The sequence below is a fragment of the Myxine glutinosa genome, chromosome 1 (genome assembly GCF_964187855.1).
Source record: "Myxine glutinosa chromosome 1, kmMyxGlut1.1, whole genome shotgun sequence".
NCBI classification, from domain to species: domain Eukaryota; kingdom Metazoa; phylum Chordata; class Myxini; order Myxiniformes; family Myxinidae; genus Myxine; species Myxine glutinosa.
This window is the reverse complement of record NC_136261.1, coordinates 195,110,326-195,132,815: the sequence shown is the minus strand read 5'-3', so window position 1 is coordinate 195,132,815 and position 22,490 is coordinate 195,110,326. Positions and strand designations below refer to the sequence as shown.

The 22,490-nt window shown below is 48.5% G+C and overlaps 1 protein-coding gene across 1 annotated transcript in view; it reads left to right on the top strand.

Annotated features, from left to right (window-relative positions):
* The first annotated feature begins 6,399 nt into the window (after positions 1-6,399).
* Positions 6,400-22,490, top strand: part of LOC137432610 (adhesion G protein-coupled receptor L2) — a 207,561-nt gene continuing 191,470 nt past the window's right edge. Inside the window, exon 1 of the mRNA XM_068124681.2 lies at positions 6,400-6,717. The gene's annotated coding sequence lies outside the window, so the exon portion shown is untranslated. The remainder of the gene's footprint in view (positions 6,718-22,490) is intronic.

Genomic DNA, 22,490 nt, shown 5'->3' with positions numbered 1-22,490 from the left:
CGCCCAGGCGGACTCCCAGTTCGCCCTGCGAGGCATCACCGCGGATGACACCCGCTTCCACCACGTCGTGGCAGCGCTCGGTTCCGCCACCGCGGCCCGCGCCCTGAGCCTCCTCGAGCACCCGCCGGCTGCCGACAAGTATGACGCGCTGAAGACGCTCCTCCTCGACGCTTTCGCCCTCTCACCGGCGGCACGCGCACGGCGCCTGCTCGACCTGCCCGAGCTCGGCGACACGCGCCCGTCCGAGCGCATGGACTATATGCTCTCGTTGCTCGGTGAGCACTCTCCGGATTTTCTGTTCCGCAAGTTGTTCCTTCGCCAGCTGCCTCACCCGGTACGCCTCGCCCTGGCTGGCACGTCGATCACCGATCCCCGCGCCCTCGCCAGGGAAGCCGATAAGATCTCCTCGACGGGCCAACACATCGGCGCGGCTACCTGGAGCCTGCCGCCGTCCGAGGCGACGCCCGAGCACCCTGCGCGGTTGGAGGCCGAACTGCCGGTGAAACTGGCGGCCGCCACGCCGCACCGACCGCTTCCGACACGACGGCCGGGGCCTCCACCTGACTAGGCGTGGTGTTATTACCACGCCAGGTTCGGACACAAGGCTCGGACGTGCCGACCCCCGTGCACTTTCGGCAAGTCGGGAAACAGCCTGGCCGGCGTTCATTCCCAGCCATGAGCGCCGGCCACTCGGGCAACTTGCTTTTTATTCGGGACAAAGCGTCCGGGCGGCGTTTCCTTTGTGACACCGGCGCCCAACTGAGCGTCATACCCGCCTCCGAGCAGGACAGGCGGGACGCCGTTTGCGGCCCCTCTTTGGTCGCTGCTAATGGCTCGGCCATACGCACTTTCGGCCCGCGCAACGTCACCCTCTGCTTCGGCAGCCAGCGCTTTCAGTGGACCTTTGTGACCGCCTGCGTCCCCATGGCTTTGCTGGGCGCCGACTTCCTCTGCGCGCACGGGCTGCTGGTCGACGTCAAACGTCGTCGCCTTGTCAACGCCGAGACCTTCAGCTCCCTGGCGTGCACGATGAGCAGCTCCGTGCCGACCGAACTGGCGTGCGCCCTCCCGACGGCGAACGAGTTCGCTCGCCTGCTCGCGGAATTCCCGGCCCTCACACGGCCGACGTTTTCGGCCTTCGCAGTGCGGCATGGGATCGAGCACCACATACCCACTACGGGCCCGCCGGTCTACGCCAGGGCCCGCCTCCTCGACCCGGCCAAGCTCGCCATGGCAAAGGCCGAGTTCGACGCGTTGGAGCACCTCGGCATCATGCGGCGCTCCAATAGCGCGTGGGCCTCACCACTGCACATCGTGCCAAAGCCGGGGGGCGGATGGCGCCCGTGTGGCGACTACCGCCGCCTCAACGACGCTACCACCCCCGACAGGTACCCGATCCCGCACATCCAGGACTTTTCCACCCGTTTGGCGGGACGGGTCATATTTTCCAAAATTGACCTGATACGGGGATACCACCAGGTACCTGTCTGGGCGGCCGACGTCCCGAAGACGGCCGTCATCACGCTGTTCGGCCTGTTCGAATTTTTGAGGATGCCGTTTGGCCTCAAGAACGCGGCCCAGACGTTCCAGCGCTTAATGGACGGCGTGCTGCGCGACCTGCCATTTCTTTTCATCTATCTGGACGACATCCTCGTCGCCAGCACATCCCGCGCCGAGCACCTCCTCCACCTCCGAACACTGTTCGGTCGCCTCAGCGAGCACGGCTTAATTGTCAACCCGGCCAAATGCCACTTCGGCACGACGACCGTTGACTTTTTGGGCCACCGCATCACCAAGACCGGGGCCGTGCCGCCGCCGACCAAGGTCGAGGCCATCACCACGTTCCCGCGTCCCCGTTCCATCAAGGCCCTAAAAGAGTTCCTCGGCATGGTGAATTTTTATCACCGATTCGTGCCCCGCGCTGCTCAGCTCATGCGGCCCCTTTACGAGGCCCTCCGGGGCAAGCCGGCCAAGCATGACATCGTTTGGTCCGCGGCCATGGACGCGGCCTTCGCGAGCGCAAAACGGGCCCTCGCCGACGCAACGCTGCTGGCTCACCCGGTGCTCAACGCGCCCATCGCCCTCACTACGGACGCCTCCAACTACGCGGTGGGCGCCGTCCATGAACAATGGGTGGACGGGGTTTGGCAGCCACTCGCTTTTTTTCAGCCGGCAGCTCTGGCCGAACGAGTTAAAATACAGCACGTTCGACCGCGAGCTGCTCGGTCTATTCCTGGCCGTTCGCCATTTCTGACACCTCCTGGAGGGCCGCCCGTTCACGGCTTTCGTCGACCACAAGCCGTTGGTCTACGCAATGGCCAAAGTCACAGAGCCGTGGTCGGCCCGCCAGCAGCGCCACCTCTCCGCCGTGTCGGAATTCACCACGGACATCCGGCACGTCGCCGGCAAAGACAACGCTGTGGCCAACTGTCTTTCTCGGGCCAGCGCGAACGCGGTCCACCTCGGCGTGGACTTCACGCTCATGGCGGCCGACCAGACCACCGACACGTCGGTGCAGGCCCTCCGGGCGGCGGACACGGGCCTCCGCCTGGCCAACATCCCCTTCGCGGGCACCGTCCTGCTCTGCGACGTCTCCCAGGGCCAGCCTCGCCCCATCGTGCCCGTTTCCTGGCAGCACCGCATCTTCGCCTCCATCCACGGCCTTTCTCACCCGGGCCGGAAAGCTTCTCAGAAGCTGGTGTCGGCGCGTTTCGTCTGGCACGGCCTTCAACGGAACGTCCGCGACTGGGCCAACGCCTGCATGGCCTGCCAGCGGGCCAAGGTCCACCGCCACACCCAGGCCCCGCTGGCACCTTTCACCGTGCCTGCACGGCGTTTCGACCACGTCCACGTGGACCTGGTGGGTCCCCTGCCCCCATCGCGGGGGTTCACCCACCTGCTCACCATGGTGGACAGGACCACCAGGTGGCCGGAGGCCGTGCCCCTCACCTCCACCACCACCGCTGACGTGGCGCAGGCGTTCATCGCCACCTGGGTCGCGCGCTTTGGTGCACCGGCGGACATCTCGTCCGACCGCGGCCCACAGTTCACGTCCGAACTTTGGGGCGCGGTCGCCCGCTCATTGGGGGTCACGCTGCACCGCACCACGGCCTACCACCCCCAAGCCAACGGGTTGTGCGAGCGGTTTTACCGCTCCATGAAGGCCGCACTCATGGCCGGCCTTCAGGACGACGGTTGGACCGACCGGCTGCCGTGGGTCCTTTTGGGCGTCCGCACGGCCCCCAAGGAGGACCTCCGGGCGTCCGCCGCCGAGCTCGTCTACGGCCAGCTGCTCCGCGTCCCGGGCGAGTTCGTGCCCGACGCTACCAGTCCCTGGTCCGCCGCACACCAGCGCTCGGACCTCCAGGAGGCTGCCCGCCGATTTGCCCCCGTGCCAATGTCCCGCCACGGTGGCCCCCAGTCCTTCGTCCCCCCGGCGCTTCGCACAGCGGAGTACGTCTTTGTGCGTCATGACGCACACCGGGGGCCACTCCGGCCGCCGTACGACGGGCCCTTCCGGGTCCTGCGACGGGGCGACAAGTCCTTTGTCGTTGACGTTGGCGGCCGGTCGGACCGGATCTCTGTGGACCGCCTCAAACCGGCGCACATGGACGTCGACCGACCACCACGGTTGGCCCTTCCTCCACGGCGAGGCCGCCCCCCGTTCACAGTTCCCCCCGCTTGACCACCCACCACCACGTCGGACCCCTCCCCACGACCCTCCAGGGGTCGCTTCGGCCGGGTCATCCGGACCCCCCTTAAATTGACCCTGCCGGTGCAGGTCGATTCTGGAGGGGCGTGTGTAGCGGTTACCGCTGGATGCACACAATCGCCTTGCACCGGCCAGAACACGGCCAGACGCGCCTCTCCCGGGCATGCCCGGACCTCCCGGGCACGCCCGGTCTCGTCTTTCCCGGGCATGCCCGCTATCGCCTTTCCAGGGCTCGCCCAGAGCGTCCGGGCATGCCCGCTATCGCCTTTCCAGGGCTCGCCCAGAGCGTCCGGGCATGCCCGCTCTCGCCTTTCCAGTGCTCGTCCAGAGCGCCCGGGCACGCCCAGCCTCGACTTGCCAGGCCGCAGCCAAACGCCCGGGCAGGTCCAGACTCGCCTTTCCAAGGCTCGCCCTTGACACCCGGGCATGCCCGGTATAGCTTTTGCCGGGCAAACTTCCCGACATAAATGTGTATATATATTGCTGCCCGATAAACGGGCTTTTGGTCAGAATACCTGAGCTGTTTTGTTTCAATAAAGCAACTCGGACGAATTCCGTCTTTGGTCGCGTCAATTCTTTCGACTCGCGTTGGAGCGCAGCTCCTTCAAAGGTACTAATATTGTAGAAGTGTAACAGGCGATCTCACAAAGCAATCTGTGAAGGTAAAGGTACTAATATTGTAGAAGTGTAACAGGCGATCTCACAAAGCAATCTGTGAAGGTAAAGGTACTAATATTGTAGAAGTGTAACAGGGGATCTCACGAAGCAATCTGTGAAGGTAAAGGTACTAATATTGTAGAAGTGTAACAGGCGATCTCACAAAGCAATCTGTGAAGGTAAAGGTACTAATATTGTAGAAGTGTAACAGGCGATCTCACAAAGCAATCTGTGAAGGTAAAGGTACTAATATTGTAGAAGTGTAACAGGCGATCTCACAAAGCAATCTGTGAAGGTAAAGGTACTAATATTGTAGAAGTGTAACAGGGGATCTCACGAAGCAATCTGTGAAGGTAAAGGTACTAATATTGTAGAAGTGTAACAGGGGATCTCACGAAGCAATCTGTGAAGGTAAAGGTACTAATATTGTAGAAGTGTAACAGGCGATCTCACAAAGCAATCTGTGAAGGTAAAGGTACTAATATTGTAGAAGTGTAACAGGCGATCTCACAAAGCAATCTGTGAAGGTAAAGGTACTAATATTGTAGAAGTGTAACAGGGGATCTCACGAAGCAATCTGTGAAGGTAAAGGTACTAATATTGTAGAAGTGTAACAGGGGATCTCACGAAGCAATCTGTGAAGGTAAAGGTACTAATATTGTAGAAGTGTAACAGGCGATCTCACAAAGCAATCTGTGAAGGTAAAGGTACTAATATTGTAGAAGTGTAACAGGCGATCTCACAAAGCAATCTGTGAAGGTAAAGGTACTAATATTGTAGAAGTGTAACAGGGGATCTCACGAAGCAATCTGTGAAGGTAAAGGTACTAATCTTGTAGAAGTGTAACAGGTCATGATTGGCGTTTATGGAATAATGGTGCATTATAAAACTTGGATTTTTGGGGTGCGACTGCACGCATTCTTATGAGAGTCTGAAGCTTGTACCTGAAACGTAATGATAAAAGTAACCCCCCCCCCCCCCCTGTAAATGATCACGCAACTTGTAATCTCCTCTTTGTCCCCTGATTGGCAGGTGCTTTGGGGCCTTTGAGGGAAACTTTCGTAAAGATGGGGTTTGTAAGGGAAAAAGTTCCTTTTTGTGCAGCCTTGGGGTCCGAGCTTTGTGTGATCCCGAGGTGGCTGCACACGGAAATCCCTGTGGCTCATCCATCATGAGCATCTCGGGGACCGTCCCCGACAGTTCCTTTGCTCCCCTCGTGCGCACCATTCGTGGAGCCCCCGTTGTTCGGCCATCGATCTTCCCGATCTAAAGCCCTCCGGGCGCCCTTGGTTCCGATCCCTGACCTCGCAAAGGACTGAGAGGTAGTCATTCCGACGGAGCCGTTTTGTTTACACCTCAGGTGAAAAAGGTCTCGACGTGGCTCCCTGGTTACGACGCCATCGGGGGTTAAGTTGTATTTTTGTGATTTTTCTCCTTCATTTCTCGAGTATATAAGGTTTAAGTAACTCGGATTGTATTTAAGATCGAGGAAGATGAGAGCAGGGATAGGTGATGTCCGGATTTGTGGCCGCGGAGGAAGAAGAAGAGTGAACATAGCTGAAGCTTTAGCATCAAATGATCGATGTGCCGGTAAATCGGAAAACCCGCACCGGAGTCTCTGATTCTGGCTCCCTGAGCCAGTCGCAGGAAAAGAAACTGGATTTTCTTCCTGGAGCCACAGTTTTAATGGAATGCGTTATTAACATGACAAAGTGATCTTGACGGGAGTATACACAAAGAAGCGCCTCTAATGAGGATCCGTGCGTCGGAAAATCCATGCCGGAGTTTCGAGGCGCCCGGGGTGCTGGGAGGTGAGGAATTCGCTTGTTGGGAGCGAGATGGAGTGATGGGGGTTTGAGGGAGACGTTCGAGGCCTAGGGATGGCGTTTATTTGATTTCTTAGACCGATCTCGGGCCAATCTGTTGACGTGGGGATGCGCGGAGCGGAAACGCCCAACGCGGCGTGAGGGGTTCGGATCGTGACGTTCGTTCGGGTTCGACCTGGAGAGCGTCTGAGCGGGAGGGGTTCCGATCCTGAGGGGATCTGTCCGGAAGAGGATATTTTAAGGAGGGGATCAGACCGTCGAGCTTTCCGTCCGACCGACCGAAAATGTTCCAAAGTGACGCAAAGTCCTGAAGACTTGATCCGCCGGGGCTGCGCCGGTCTACGTAGCTTGTGCCGCTGTGCAGGTACCGGTCGGTACTAGCGCAACTTGGCTTCACCGTTCACGTGTCCACGGCGGAGCCATTCCGCGGGCAGTTGAATCCTGGAGCTGGACCCAGATGTTGGTGCACCGGACACGGTGAACCTCGTGGAGCACGTGGCAGGGAGAACGCAGCACGCTCAGGTAATAGTGTACGGCGTTCGTGGATCGGTGCACCTAGTCCGGTACGTGCTGCTCGGTGCACCCATTCGGTTCATGCGGGTCGGTGCGCCAAATGCGGTCCGCCTGGCTCGGTGTACCTAGTGCGGTCGGTGCTGCCCAGTGCGGTCCACACTGTTTGGTGCTGCTAAATACGGCCTGCAGTGGTCGGTGCACCAGGCGCGGGTTGGTGCACCGAGTGTGGTCAGTGCACCCATCACGGTCGACGGGAATCAGGCCACAAAAGAGGATCGGTGCACCCACCCGTTGTGAGGCGGTGCACCCAGGGTCGGTGCACCTAGGAGAGGGTCGCTGCACCCAGGCGCGGGTTGGTGCACCGAGTGTGGTCAGTGCACCCATCACGGTCGACGGGAATCAGGCCACAAAAGACGATCGGTGCACCCACCCGTTGTGGGGCGGTGCACCCAGGAGAGGGTCGGTGCACCTAGGAGAGGGTCGCTGCACCCAGGCGCGGGTTGGTGCACCGAGTGTGGTCAGTGCACCCATCACGGTCGACGGGAATCGGGCCACAAAAGAGGATCGGTGCATCCACCCATTGTGGGTCGTTGCACCCAGGCGTGGGTCGTTTCACACACCGTGGGTCGCTGCACCCATCGTGGGTCGTTGCACCCATCGTGGGTCGTTGCACCCATCTTGGGTCGTTGCACCCATCTTGGGTCGTTGCACCCATCGTGGGTCGTTGTACCCATCGTGGGTCGCTGCACACAGGAGAGGGTCGCTGCACCCAGGAGAGGGTCGCTGCACCCACCCATCGTGGGTCGGTTCCACCCAGGCGTGGGTCGGTGCACCCTGCACGGTCGACTTTGGTTGTTGCATCCAGCACAGTCATCTCCCCCAGGTTAACAACCTTATGGTGTAAACAGGCAGCAATCCAATGAGAGTTAACATTATAGCCAAACCTAACAATGATGTGAAAATGTTTTATTTTTTGAGTTTATTGTAAAAACAGAAGATATAAACATGCCGTGGTGTGTTTCCGTTATTTCGGATGGTATTTCGGACGGTATTTAGGATGGTATTTCGGATGGTATTTAGGATGGTATTTCGGATGGTATTTAGGATGGTATTTCGGATGGTGTTTAGGATGGTATTTAGGATGGTATTTAGGATGGTATTTAGGATGGTATTTCGGATGGTATTTCGGATGGTATTTAGGATGGTATGTTTATTTATTATTTGGATCTGGTATATCTAAATACCTCTGGCTATATTAGCATTCTTATTACCAAAAAAACCCCAATGAACCCACACTTTAGTTTGCCCAAGATTGTGATTTCTGATTTCAAAACGTGGCGTCCTGTCGGCTTCGCCTCCTCTGCTTTTTCTCTGACCCGTACTAAAGACCTCCTTCCGGTCTGTCATCACGTTCTCTTCGTAACACGAAGGCGCTGCGTGTCTGGCCATCTGCGCCGTGCACATCCGTGGCCACGTGCAGGGACCTGGCAGAAATTCCACCATGTCAGCCAGCTGGCTCCTTTCTGGACCCCTTCTAATCCTCCGGCCTGCGGTTCCAGGTGCCACATTCCAGGTTCCAGGTGGCAGCACCCACAGCGAAGCCACTAAACGTGGTAAAACAACCGCAACAAAAAAAGGCCACACAGGTGATAAAATGCCATCGTAAACGTTAACTGTTAACAATTGGCGGTTTTGTGCCACTTGCCGCTGCTGCAGTGTGGTTAACATCGAGGCTTGATTAAAGGAGGCTAACGTCGTTAACCCAGGAAAATCGATGTTCCCTTTTGGGTGACCACCCCGGCCCTTTCTGTGACCGCCCTAATTGGAGCCGACAATTGAGGTCCCAATGTACAAAGATAAATGAGGATAGCTTGGCATGTAATCAACCATCTGGTAATCTGAGGTTTATGGTTAACTCGGGAAGTGTAGCCCCTGCCAGGTAACCCGAGGATCTGCCGCTGGCTTCACGGAGCATATTCCTCACTCGGTTAAGTTTGGATGAACGATGGGCACATTAATGCATTTTATTACATGTTGAGACATACAATAAGTGTGTGGAACAGCGCACATCTTTATTTTTTTAATCCATTTATTTACTTATTTTGTGACATTGCGAAACAATATGATCTTCCGCCATGCAGCAGCAGACCCGGTGGGCCGGTGGTGTTTGGTTGGAAAAAGAAGAAGAACGCCACTCCGTATCCAAACGGGCCAAGATGGCTTCCGCAGTTCAATTCAAAGTCCATATTCTTCTTCTTCATCTTCCTCTCGAATCATTACTGGGCAGTTTATTTTGTCTTCCAAATAAATAAATCAAACCTTCAGGCAACGGGACCATCTCGTGTCGGTCTATTCCAGGGTCTTCCCTGGTTCATTATTTGGCGGATTGCGCGAGCGTAGTGCCAACTTCGTTTTTTCTTTCCACATTCTTTTACCTGACCCGTGACGCAAGGTTTCTAAAGGTAAAGGTAGGAGCGCGAAGAAAGGATCACCTTGTTGAAAAGCGATCTTCTCGACGAAGGAGGATTCATTATATGACGCAGCAATTTGGTTTTCATCCACATCGTGAGACTCGCGCAGCGCCATGATCTCAGCTTAAGTTCGTGGCTCTCTAAGTTAAGTAGACAGGTCCCGTGCTATTCCTCGGCTTAAACAAGTCGATATGGCTTGTTAATTTTTAAAACAAAATATTTAACAAGGCTTCGGCTTTTAGCAGGAGTTCTGTGTTTATTTGAACTGAATGTTCAGACTCACTGGCTTGTTCAGTGATACTTGTTGTTAACAATGTAATTATAATTTCCATTTGATCGTAACTGCCTTTAATCGCATGTAACTGCTCTGAGATGCTACGTTTCTTGCCATCTGTGCTTTAATTGGCCTACGTGCATCAGGCTCTCGCTTTGTGTTTCTAGCATGCGGGAGGTAGTGAAGGAATATGCTGAATACGAAGTGATTCCGACTCAGGTATTGAAATATCCCTTCCGCTATGTCCTTTCATCGTCCGTGGACCATTTCTTATGTTCGTGTTACCTGTCGATGCCTGCTGCGGACTAGCATCTGCTTCCGCCGCGTTTACACCGTTTGGTTGCATGACGGTGGTGGCCAAGGGGTTGTCCATTTCAAGTTGCGCTCGAGGCAGCAGTGAATAAGGATTTTGATGCCAACCAGGAGACCCAGAGCTAGTCCCAAAAAAATAGCAATTGGCCATCAGGTTGTCCATAAAATCCCCTTGCTCATTAATGACCCTCAGCGTTGGGGTGTTTTGTCTGCTTCCCGTGGTTAGTGCCGGAAAAGACTTCGTCGTTTGCTCTTAAATGCGTCTGAGCAACTTCAGAGCGATTCCAAAATGAACATTGCTGGCAAAACGAAACTCCTCCAACATACTCCGGGCCCAAGTTGAATAATAAATAAATAACTGTTTGCAGTCACGGATGAAAGCAACAGAGACATGGATTATGGTGGATTCAAAGTTACCGTTCATATTCGCCTGTGATGGCATTTAAAAAGTGCTCTGATGTTTGTATTTATTATCAAAATCCCATGCACATGACAGGTTTGATTATTTATTTATTTATATTATGATTATTTATTTACATATATTTCCATCCCTGTTTGTCTGTCTCCCTGTTTGTCTGTCAACAGGATATCTCAAAAAGTTGTGGACGAAATTTGGAGGAGAGGTTGGGTGTGTGACGAGGATGAATGCATTCAATTTTGGTGAAGATCCGGATTTGGCTACTATAAATGTTTAAGTGATTCTTCACCATTGATATCCTGTTGTTGGCTTAGCGGTTAGGGTGCCGGCTTGGGATCCTAGGATCCTAGGTTCGAATCCTGGTCGATCGCTGAATTAACGCCAGGAGGGTTGACTCAGCCTGTCATCCTTCCGAGGTCGGCAAATTGAGTACCAGCTTGCTGGGATGAATGATCACGGTGTGTACCCCGACTTAGAATAGGTACACCGTATCCCTGCGCATCGTAAGAGCGTGACCAAGGGTTGGCGTCAGGAAGGGCATCCGGCCATAAAATCATTGCCTCAAACAGGGAACCATGATTGTCATGGGGCCCGCAAGGTTAACCCCCGCTCTAGCGGGGAAAATGGCCTTAAAACGATCATTCATTCATTCATTCATTCATTCTTCACCATTGAGTGATTTGGCTAAAAGCGATATATAGCAGGATATCTCAAAGTTGTGGACGAGTTGTAACAAAACTAGGTGGATGAGTTGGTTAGGTGGATGGAGGTTATGTTTTCACCCCTGACTGTTTGTCTGTTTGTTTGTGAATAAAATAGCTCAAAAGGTTGTGGACGGATTCGGACGAAATTTGGCAGAGATGTAGCGTACGTGACAAGGACGAAATGATTAGATTTTGGTGAAGATCCGGATTCGGATCCGGCTACTATAATTATTTCATTTTTTAAGTGATTCTTCACCATTGGTAGATATGGCCAAGCACGATACATAGCAGGATATCTCAAAAAGTTGTGGACGGCTTTGGACTAAACTTGGTGGACCGGTTGTGTGTGTGACATGGACAAATTGATTAGATTTTGGTGAATATCTGAATGTGGATTCGGATATGATAATTATTTAATTTTATTAAGTGATTCTTCACCATTGAGTGACAGGGCTAAAGACGATATATATAGCAGGATATCTCAAAAAGTTGTGGACGAGTTATAACAAAACCAGGTGGACGAGTTGATTAGGCGACAAGAAGAAGCCATTTCGATGTTGGTTCAGGTCTGAATCCAGGTCTGGCCTATCGGTGGGATACAAAACCTAAACTGTTCAGCCTGGCGGAGGTATGCTTTACCGAGTACCGTTCTACTTGATACCTGCAGTCCCAGTTTATAATTTGCTTCAGTTTCTCCTTGTCGTTCCAATTATGTATCTTCATTAATTCTGTTCTTTTTTCGTCTCCTCTCCGTCCCTTGGATTCAGTAGCTGCACATTTGTGCCCGGACCCGCATGTATTGTGATTGTGAATGTATTGTCGACAGCTGTTTCTGTTGCCTTTCTTATGTTCTAGACTTTATTTTTCTTCGTAACTTGTAGTTCTCCATGCCTCGAGACCCAGAGATTCACTTGACTTAAATTCATTAAACTTGCCATCCCACTTTTGATACCCTCCCAAGAAGTATAAAATCGATAATCTGAGGTTGGCAGGCCAGCTTAGAGGTGTGCACACTTGCCTTTCAACTGTCTTGGAAAAGACATAAGAAGCAGCACTTCTTTCGCATCTTTATCAGACACATAGGGTTGCTGAGGCAGTTTTTCCTTTGCTAAAGGTGGCACAATCCTGGGCGACGGATCGCCAGTCTGACACCGGATACTCAAATGGCTCTTTTTTTCCCAGTAGGCTGGTCCTAATTTTACCTACCTCGGAAGGATGACAGGCTGAGTCAACCCACCTGGTGTTATCTTAATGACACGACAGAGGCTTAAACTCAAGACCCTAAGAACTTAAGCCAGCCATCTTAACCGTTAAGCCAACACCAGGTTTTTGAACAGTCTCGTCTACGTTTGAATCCCGGCCCAGTTATAAACTATCACCCTGGTGTTTCACATGCAGGGTGAGGCATCGATGTGTGCGCCGCCGTCCATCGCAAAGACGTCAAGTCGGAAGACCCGTGTGCCGGCTCTTGTTGGCAGACGTTAAAGATCGCACGGCGTCTTTTGCGAAGAGTTGGCGAGTTATTGCCGGCACCCTGAATAAATTGCATACTCCTCCTGAAATCACCTTCCCCTTCATGCCTGGTGGACAGGCTGCTTATGAAAGACTTGGGCCAAAAACTTCCTCAGGGCAGCCCCACAAAGTGGGGAAAAATTGGGCTGGTAATGTAGGAGTCTGTCTGTCTGTTTGTTTGTTTGTCTGTCTTTGTCCGCACGGAATAAATATGATTGCCTCTGCAACCGTTGGTCCAATTGACAGGAAATTTTCACCATAGGTGCAATTCCACCTATAGAATTTTAAAAAATAATTATGACGTCATCGGCCACATGGTACAGGCGTCATCTTTTAAAAACGAAAAACTTTGCACCTCTATATCTCTGAAAGCGCTGAATAGAAAAAAATTGTAGTAGTAGCCGTTGTAGTCTTGTAGTAGTCATAGTAGTCTTGTCGTAGTAAAAAATTATAGTAATCGTAGTCTTTTGCTGTTCATTTATCCGAATGACAGCAGGACGAAGAGTGCAATTTTTCAGAAAAACATCGACCCCATCCTCCACCCCCATTGACACTGAAAGCAAAACTGACAGGAATTTAGTCAAAGTTTCTAATAATATCCTATTTTATCGCAAGTGGACAAGGATTTAGCCACGCGGTGTTGGTTCATTAACAAAATAGCACCTTCATTGAATGATATCCCTGTGAAAAGCTATTCATTTTTTTTCTCATTTCCAGCACGAGGGGTGCGGATAATTATTCGTCGTTATTCACTGTGATCTCGATTCGAGCCACAAGATAAAGCCTTGTGCATCGCTTTAGGATGTTCAAAAGCGATTTTGTGCTCCTGTATTTTCAAGCTTTTATGCATTAATTTCCTTTACTTGACCGTCCAACTACAACAGAGATGGAATTTAATTAAAGGAACATTTTGTCAAATAAACTTTAAAGTCTGGCAACGTTGCATACTTTTAGCAATTTTATGACAAACAAAACGTTGGATGCCTGGAATGCGATATTCACAGGATTTTTTTGTTAAAAACTTTATTTTGGTGCTCAGGTGGTGAAAGGAAATAATTATTAAATTGCTTGTTGGAGAGCAAATGGAAAAATTTGATCTCCCTCAGAACAGTTAACAAGTTTTTTATTTGCAAAAAAGGCTCGATGTTCTAACTAATTGCTTTCACAACATTGTAAACACCTAGTGTGAAATACATTTGGCGTGTACACCTTTTTGTACACGTGTACACCATCGCTGCTCCCACCCTCTGGAATTCACTACCTCACACCATCAGAGACTCCTCCTCACTCACCACATTCAAAACATCACTAAAGACCCACCTGTTCAACACTGCATTCAACATTCAACCCACAGCATTTAACCCCTGACTATCTCTTCTCCTTCTCCCTCCTTTTGCTTTAAATATTTCCCTATTGATTCTTGTCTTTTTGCAATTGTTGTTTTCATGTATTGTTATGCATTATGTTTGCCACTCTGTCAAAGCGCCTTTGGGCTTCTGGAAAAGCGCTATACAAAATAAATGAATTATTATTATTATTATTATTATTATTAAAACAAAGATTTGTTGTTAAATTAAAAAAATAGGGGCAATACCCCTGGCTCTCACCTGGGCGAATAAAGCAGTATACTGCACTGACTAAAGGTATTTCAAACCTATCTCAATGGTTGCTAGAAGACAGCAGCATGTAGTCATACTAACTTAATCATAAGACTTTAAACAAACAAACAAAAAATACCTATTTTGTGAGGCAAACTCGCCACCCCCCCCCCCCTCCCTCCCTCCTCATATACCCTCTTCCACCCCGATTTTTCGAATGGCTTGAACAAACATTGGTACAACACTCGTGATGAAGGTTGTGGGTCAAGTTTCAATGATATTTGTATGTGTAGCTCCACAGGACAAAGCAAATTCCTAATTTTGTGGCGGGGGGCGTGGGGGTTGTTAGGGGGGGGGGGGGAATGGTTCAAACCTTGTTCCACTTTGACCCTGGTAGAACCCTTAGACCCTCTTTTTTATTTTTTTTTATTCCATGAACAAGTTGAGTTGCAACACAACAAATATAATTTGTGCCAAGTTTGGGCACAATCCCATCAGCGGTTTCGGAGAAGAAGTTGCAAGTGTTTGCGGATTATCAGACGGACGATGCGCCATCGCATGAGCTCCCCAGAACTACGTCCCCGGACCGTAACTACAAACTACGGGAGATGGGGTTTAGCAGGCACGTGTGTGTATCCGTCAGTGCGTACCGTAACTTTTTTTTACCACTTGAACTTTTTGCATCAAATTTTCATCAAAGCTTTATTATAAGAATATGGAGAAGAAAATTTTTGTCAAAAGGTCAAACAAAGGCAGGCATCACATAAAATCGTCAGTTTTCATCCAATTAACCTGAAATTTTAAGAATTTGCATATTGAGTCACTGAATTGGTTCACCAAGCAAAAGCTAGAAATGGATTGTTATTTTTAGATCAATAGGCCAAAGGTCAAGGTTGCATAAAATCGTCCGATTTCATCCGATTGACTTGAAATTTGAATAGGATTTTCATATCAGTGAACTGAATTCAACCACCAACTATTTTTGAGATCAACGTAGGTCACAATGTCAACATAGGCCTGAGATTAACTACTTTCTCAAATTTTGAATGGGATTTTCATATCGGTGAACTGAATTCAACCACCAACTATTTTTGAGATCAACATAGGTCACAACGTCAACATAGGCCTAAGGTCGACCACTTTTTTACAAACCTCTAAAATCCTCAATTTTCATCTGATTGACTTGAAAGCTGAATATAGGATTTTCATATCAGCTTACTGATATCAGTATCAGTTTGATATCATTTTGATATCATCATATTTGATATCAGTTTGATATGATTTGAGGTCCGTATAGGCCAAAAGGTCAACATAGGCCAAATTTCTAAAATTGTCAATTTTCATCCGAATCACTTCAAATCTGCAGACGATTTTCATATCAGTGAACTGAATTCAACCACCAATTATTTTTGAGGTCAAAAGGATTCTCAACGGAGTGCCATGCTACTTTGTTCTCTTTTTATAAGTGTCGCTCTTTGAGTGATTTTACATTTGTTTGTCTGTTTGTTAGTTTGTTCGTACAGAATAAATATGAATTTCTTTGCAACCGTTGGTCCCATTGACAGGAAATTTTCACCATAGGTGCACTTCCTCCTGTATAATTATTTTAATGATAATTATGATGTCATAGGTCACGTGGTATAGGCGCCATCTTGGCAAAACCGAAAAACGTTGCACTTCTATATCTCTGAAAGCGCTGCATAGAAAAGATTGAGACAGGGCTCATTGTAAAAACAACTTTCAATGCGGAATAACCTATGTTAATGATGTCATAGGTGCCTCCATTATGACGTCATAATTCGACAAGTACAAAACTTAATCCGATCAAGATGAAATTTCTTGAGCGTCATCTGGATATATTGGTGGAGAAAATAATAATGATGATGACGTCATCGGTCACGTGGTTCGGCCGCCATATTTGTTTTAACACAAAAGCCTTAACAACCACTAAAAACATGTCCTGGCGAGGTCCACAATCTCTGATTGCTCTTTCTTGTTTAATCTGATTTTGGCATGTTTAGCATACTGAAGTTGAAGAAGTCTGAATATAAAGCGGACGCAGACGGGCTTTGCACTTCAGCTTCTTTCTAATTTAAATATGGTTTCACTTTCAATTCGTTTTCTCCTTTGCAGGTGCACAGTGGGATTTCCCACATACAATAAGGAACGTGTAGAAAAGCTCTCCATTCTTATCAGATGACTAGCAGAAGTACCCGGCATTGCCGGGCGGGGGAGGGGGGGGGGAGGGGGAATGGGAGGGGGAGGGGAACGGGGGGAGAGCGAGCCCCTTGGTAAAGCGAGCGATTTTTTTTTTTCATAGCGTCATAGCGTTTATAGCGTCATAGCGTTTCATAGCGTCATAGCGATTTTTTTTTTCATAGTGTCATAGCGTTCATATCGTTCATAGCGTCATAGCGTTTCATAGCGTCATAGCGATTTTTTTTTTTCATAGCGTCATAGCGTCATATCGTTCATAGCGTTTCATAGCGTCATATCGTTCATAGCGTTTCATAGCGTCATAGCGATTTTTTTTTTCATAGCGTCATATCGTTCATAGCGTTTCATAGCGTCATAGCGTTTCATAGCGTCATAGCGATTTTTTTTTTTCATAGTGTCATAGCGTCATATCGTTCATAGCGTTTCATAGCGTCATAGCGTTTCATAGCGTCATATCGTTCATAGCGTTTCATAGCGTCATAGCGATTTTTTTTTTTCATAGTGTCATAGCGTCATATCGTTCATAGCGTTTCATAGCGTCATAGCGTTTCATAGCGTTTCATATCGTTCATAGCGTTTCATAGCGTCATAGCGATTTTTTTTTTCATAGCGTTCATAGCGTCATCACGTGATCGCTCTGAGCGAATCAGCGCCCACCTGGTCTGATTCCGTTGATTCCGTGCGCTGAAATGCGCTGAGGTAAATATGAATAAAAAATATGGATCGTTAAATATTTTGAGTTCGGCCATGTTCGTCCCAGGCTCAATGGCCATGTCTGTGCCAAATATCAAGCACGTAAGCCTCTCCGTTTAGGAGTCTATCGGTAACATTACACACACACACACACACACACACACACACACACACACACACACAAACTGTGTTTTATTTTATATATATATATTTCCACCCGTCATCTCATCAGAGATGACGTAACCTAATTAGGTTTTTCCACGTCTTTCTCCCCTCAATGAGTTTCACTGTTTCAGCTATCCTTCGCCAGTCTTTGTGTCTTGATTCACTCTGTCTAACTGTCTATCCATCACATCCTCGGTCTTCCTCTAATTATCAATCATTGAACTTTAATGCACCTCCATGTTCAGTATCTTATCCAGTCCTCCGCCTCCCACGACCTTAAATTACTTAGAATACAGATCTTTAAGCTATTAAGTGAATCTCCATTGGTACGATCTTCATTTCGTGATTTAAAAGCCTGAATTTTATTTAAGCACCTAATCAATTGAAGGGAACTAAGTTATTGTATGCCTGCACAAAATTATGATTTGTGTTTTTTGTGTTTAAGCTTTCCATTGTCTCATCTCTCTCGTGAGAAATGGCAGTGAAAATGTCTAAAACATTTTGCAACCCAGCAATCATCTTGCTCAGAACAATTTGTTCATGTGGATTAACTCTGCTTTGTTAAATATATTCGGGCCACGTGACTCCAGAGTTTCAGGGACGAGCCATCGGAATTTGTTTGTTACCGTTTCATAATTATTTGTTTTTTTTTTGTATTAGATTTTACTACGATCGGTTGCCATCATTTTTGTAATAATAGACCACAGCCTGTTTTATGGATACTGACCTCTCGAAGGCTCTCTTGGTGTCATGCCAGTAGCTTCAGTGACCAATGAAATATTACTTAAAAGTAGCCTTGCTCGGCTTCACGCTGTGGAAACGAAGGCTTTTAGGATCATTGGTATCTCCCGTGATAAAGCTGATTCTGAGGGCCTTTCACTCTCTCACCACAGGCAGGTTGGTGGTCATTCTATAGTCTACTGATTCCTCTCCGGCCTTGCTCCCCCTGCTCTGTCTGTGCTCTGTCCCCTAATATTCCTACAGGTCGCACAAGATCTGCCAGCAACCCTCTTCTGGTGAAACTACCAAAATCTAGGCTCTCTGCTCACCTTCACTCCTTCATTCCTCTTTTCTCCCGCCTCTGGACCAAACTCCCTCACTCCCTTCAATCACACTCTCCCCTCAAGATCTTTAAAATAGCTGTTCACCACCATCTCTTGTCTTCCCCCATCCAAAACCTTGATCTTTTCTATCCCCGTTAATACACTCCAAATCCACTCGACCTCCTTCAAATTCCCTGTTTCCTGTCCTGAAAGTCCTTGTGGTGTTCATCCTGTTTGTCCCATGTACCGCGCTCCAGGCCTCTCCCTTGCACAGATCTCCTGATGTCCCTGTTTTCTACTGTTGTTGTGCTTCCCTCTCTCTTACCCTCTTGTCTCCCGCTCCCTTTATTATATGTTTTATGTATTAGGTCTTATATGAGCCTCCACTAAGTATACACATAAATAAATAAATAAATTAAAAAAGTGTTGAGTTTAACATGTCAAAACTTCAATGTTGAATAGCACTGCTGCTGACCCCAGCTATTATGTGCGTGTGTGCATGCCATACTTGTGTGCATATGCATGTGTGTTGTAATCTGACTTTGCGGATTTTGTAAGGTGCAATGGAGTCCTCCTGGGCCCAAAGTGTCCACCTTCTTATTTATATGATCATGTTTTAAGGACCAAGTGGTGATGTTTTGTGGTTCTCACGTCTTCCTTTTTTTTACGGCTCTTTTCAGGATTGACACTGAATCCCAAACGGCCTCCCTTTATACTTCATTTGTTCCCATTTTTTCTGGTGTTTTTCTCAAAAATTCAGCGAGGTTCTGTTTTATTACTCCAATTGCTTCAACTATCACTGGCACATCAGCACTCTTCAGCTTGTAGGTTCCCTTGACTTCATTTTCAGCTCCTGGTCATTTTTACCTCCACCACCAAAGGTGGATGGAGGTTATGTTTTCACCCCTGTCTGTTACTTGGGGGAAAACATATTTTTGGACAAGTATGTTGATCACTTCGGTGTGTGTGTGTGTGTGTGTGTGTGTGTGTGTGTGTGTGTGTGTGTGTGTGTGTGTGTGTGTGTGTGTGTGTGTGTGTGTGTGTGTGTGTGTGCGCGCGCGCACTTATACTTGCCTACAGGTCACAATTTTAAAGCCATCTTCACGAAACTTCACCAAATGGTAGACTTTGTCGTCCGACAAAATCCCATATATTTTTGAGGTCCAAAGTGTCAAACACTTTTTCTTCAAATTTCTAAAATCCTCAATTTTCATCCGATTGACTTTAAATTTGAATAGGATTTACATATCAGCTGACTGAATTCAACCACCAACTATTTTGGAGATCAACATAGGCCAAAAGGTCAACAACCTTTTCGAAATTCTAAAATCCTCAATTTTCATCTGATTGACTTGAAATTTGAATGGGATTTTCATATCAGCGAGCTGAATTCAACCACCGACGACTATGTTTGAGATCAACATAGACGAAAAGGTCAACATAGGCCTAAGGTCAACCAATTTTTTCAAATTTCTGGAATCCCCAATTTTCATCTGATTGACTTGAAATCTGAATAGGATTATTTTAATTAATAGGAATAGGATTAATCTGAATATCAGCTTAGTGAAACCAACCACCAACTATTTTTGAGGTCAAAGGGATGCTCTACTGAGTGTCATTCTACTTTGCTCTCTTTTGCCGAGTGTCGCTCTGCGTGATTTTTCATTTGTCTGTTTGTGAACAAGATATCTAAAATAGTTGTGGACGGATTCGGACGAAACATTCGGAAGGTTGGGTGTGTGACAAGGACTAATCGATTCGATTTTGGTGAAGATCTGAATATGGATTCGGATACGAGAATTATTTAAATTATTATATGTGATTCATCACCATTGAGAGATCAGACCAAAAGCGATATATAACATGATATTTAAAAAAGTTATCGATGAGGTATGACTAAATTTGGGGATGAGTTGGTTAGGTGACGAGAACAAGCCGATTCATTTTTGGTTCGGGTCCAAATCCAGATCCGGCCTATCAGTGGGATACAAAACATAAACTGTTTAGCCTGGCGGAGGAATGCGCTCTACCCAGTGCCGTCCTAGTTTCAAAATATAACATCGAGGTTCAGGGAAGAGCAAGGTGGCAGGGGGTCAAATGGCAACAAACCAACAGGGGGTGGGGTAGGGGCATTGGGGCCGCATTTTGGCTCAAAAGCAAGTGGATGAATGAACAGAAAAAGACGAGGGAAGAAAGCACGGGCACCTGCAAGTATGAGGGTTGCATTAAATGTGGATAATGGAGGAAGAAAATATCACAAGGAGGGAGAGGTGTTGGTGGTGTTGGTGGTGCACCACTTGCTTGAAACTCTGGATGAACCACCTTTCAAGGCCATTTTTTCCTTGCAGAGCAGAGGTTGGCCTTTTTTGGGCACCATGGTCCCCTTTTTGTCCCCCGTCGCACCGCGGAGCGAAAGGGGGACTATGGTTTTCCCCTCCGTCCGTGTGTCCGTCCGTGCGTGCGGGCGTGCGTGCGTAAGCGAAGGACCGCATTCGAATTTGGTGTGTGGGTGCAACCCACGTCAAAATCCAAGATGGCCGCCGCCATGTATGTCTGAACCTTGTGAGATGAATATCTTGAAAAATAAGCGAAGTACCAACTTATAATCTGGTGTGTGGGTGTATCTTGGCATAAGGAAGAACCCTATTGAAAATTGGGTCGCCACGTCAAAATCCAAGATGGCCGCCGCCATGTATGTCTGAACCTTGTGAGATGAATATCTTGAAAAATAAGCGAAGTACCAACTTCTAATTTGGTGTGTGGGTGTATCTCGGCATAAGGAAGAACGCTATTGAAAATTGGGTCGCCATGTCAAAATCCAAGATGGCCGCCACCATATATATGTCTGAACCTTGTGAGCGAAATATCTTGAAAAATAAGCGAAGTACCAACTTATAATCTGGTGTGTGGGTGTATCTTGGCATAAGGAAGAACCCTATTGAAAATTGGGTCGCCACGTCAAAATCCAAGATGGCCGCCGCCATGTATGTCTGAACCTTGTGAGATGAATATCTTGAAAAATAAGCGAAGTACCAACTTCTAATCTGGTGTGTGGGTGTATCTACGCATAAGGGAGAACGCTATTGAAAATTGGGTCGCCACGTCAAAATCCAAGATGGCCACCTTGCGTCTTCCACTTTGTCAACTCGCATCACTTCACCGACGGGGGACCTCAGGGTAACGCTTGTTGAAGCAATGTTTTATGGCCGGATGCCCTTCCTGCCGCCAACCCTGTTAGTCGCCTCTTGCGACACACAGGGAATTACCAGTGAACTGGTACTCATTTGCCGACCTCGGAAGGATGACAGGCTGAGTCAACCCCCCTGACGTTAATTCAGCGCACGACCGGGATTCAAACCCAGGATCCTAGGATCCCAAGCCAGCACCCTAACCACTAAGCCAACACCAGGCCTTAAGCCAACACCAGGCCTGCCTGAAACTCTGGATGGAAGAGTGGAATTGAACAGCCTGAGGAAGACAATTCCACAAATTTGAGAAAAGTGGAACAAAAGGGTGGAGGTGTGCAGTCAGCCTGGATTTTTGGAGTTTAACCAGGAGGGGTTACTGGAAGAATATGTGCATCTTGATGGAAGTGGGGAGGGTCAGAGGGCTGATAGAGCAGAGTGAAGTTAGATTGGCAGAAACTAGACTGATAGAGAAAAAGCAATAAACAAGTCAGGAGACGACGATGGTTCACGAGCGAGCGGTATTCAATGACAAAGGACGGACTATAACCGAAACGGGCCCAGACTGGGGGGTCGGGGGGCCACGTTGCAGGTGTCGGCCCCCGACATGCGGTGTACATGCCTATTTACAAAGGGCCCCAATGCGCTGCGTGCTAATACACAATACCGAAAATTCGATTTGATTCTGACAACTTTGAAAATTTGACCTTTGTGACCTTCAAAGGTCAAAGATTCTGAAATTTGTTGGAAACTTGTATTTCATGATGTATGTGATAATATAAGATCATGTATGACATGTCACCCTATCAGGAAGCGAACAATGTAATAAAACCATCAAAAATCGACTTTTCTAAATTTTGTGAACTTGCGACCTTGACCTTGGGGCGAAAATGAAAAATCGAGCTCCGTGGGGCCAGACACATGACATTGGCCTAACTAAATACCGAAACCCCTGTCAGATTCCACCAACTCCCTCGGAGAAGATGTAGCTTGAACTCGATTACCCCCTAAAAAGACATCTTTTTCGGGCATTGCACTGCCCACAATGGGTGCAATACGCCCACTCGAGGCAGGACATACCTAGATCATGATATCAACGTCCCACCCAAGTTTCATCAAGATCGGATGATATCATCGGGTAGTTATGCTGCGGACAGACAGACAGACAGACATACACCCATGACGAATAT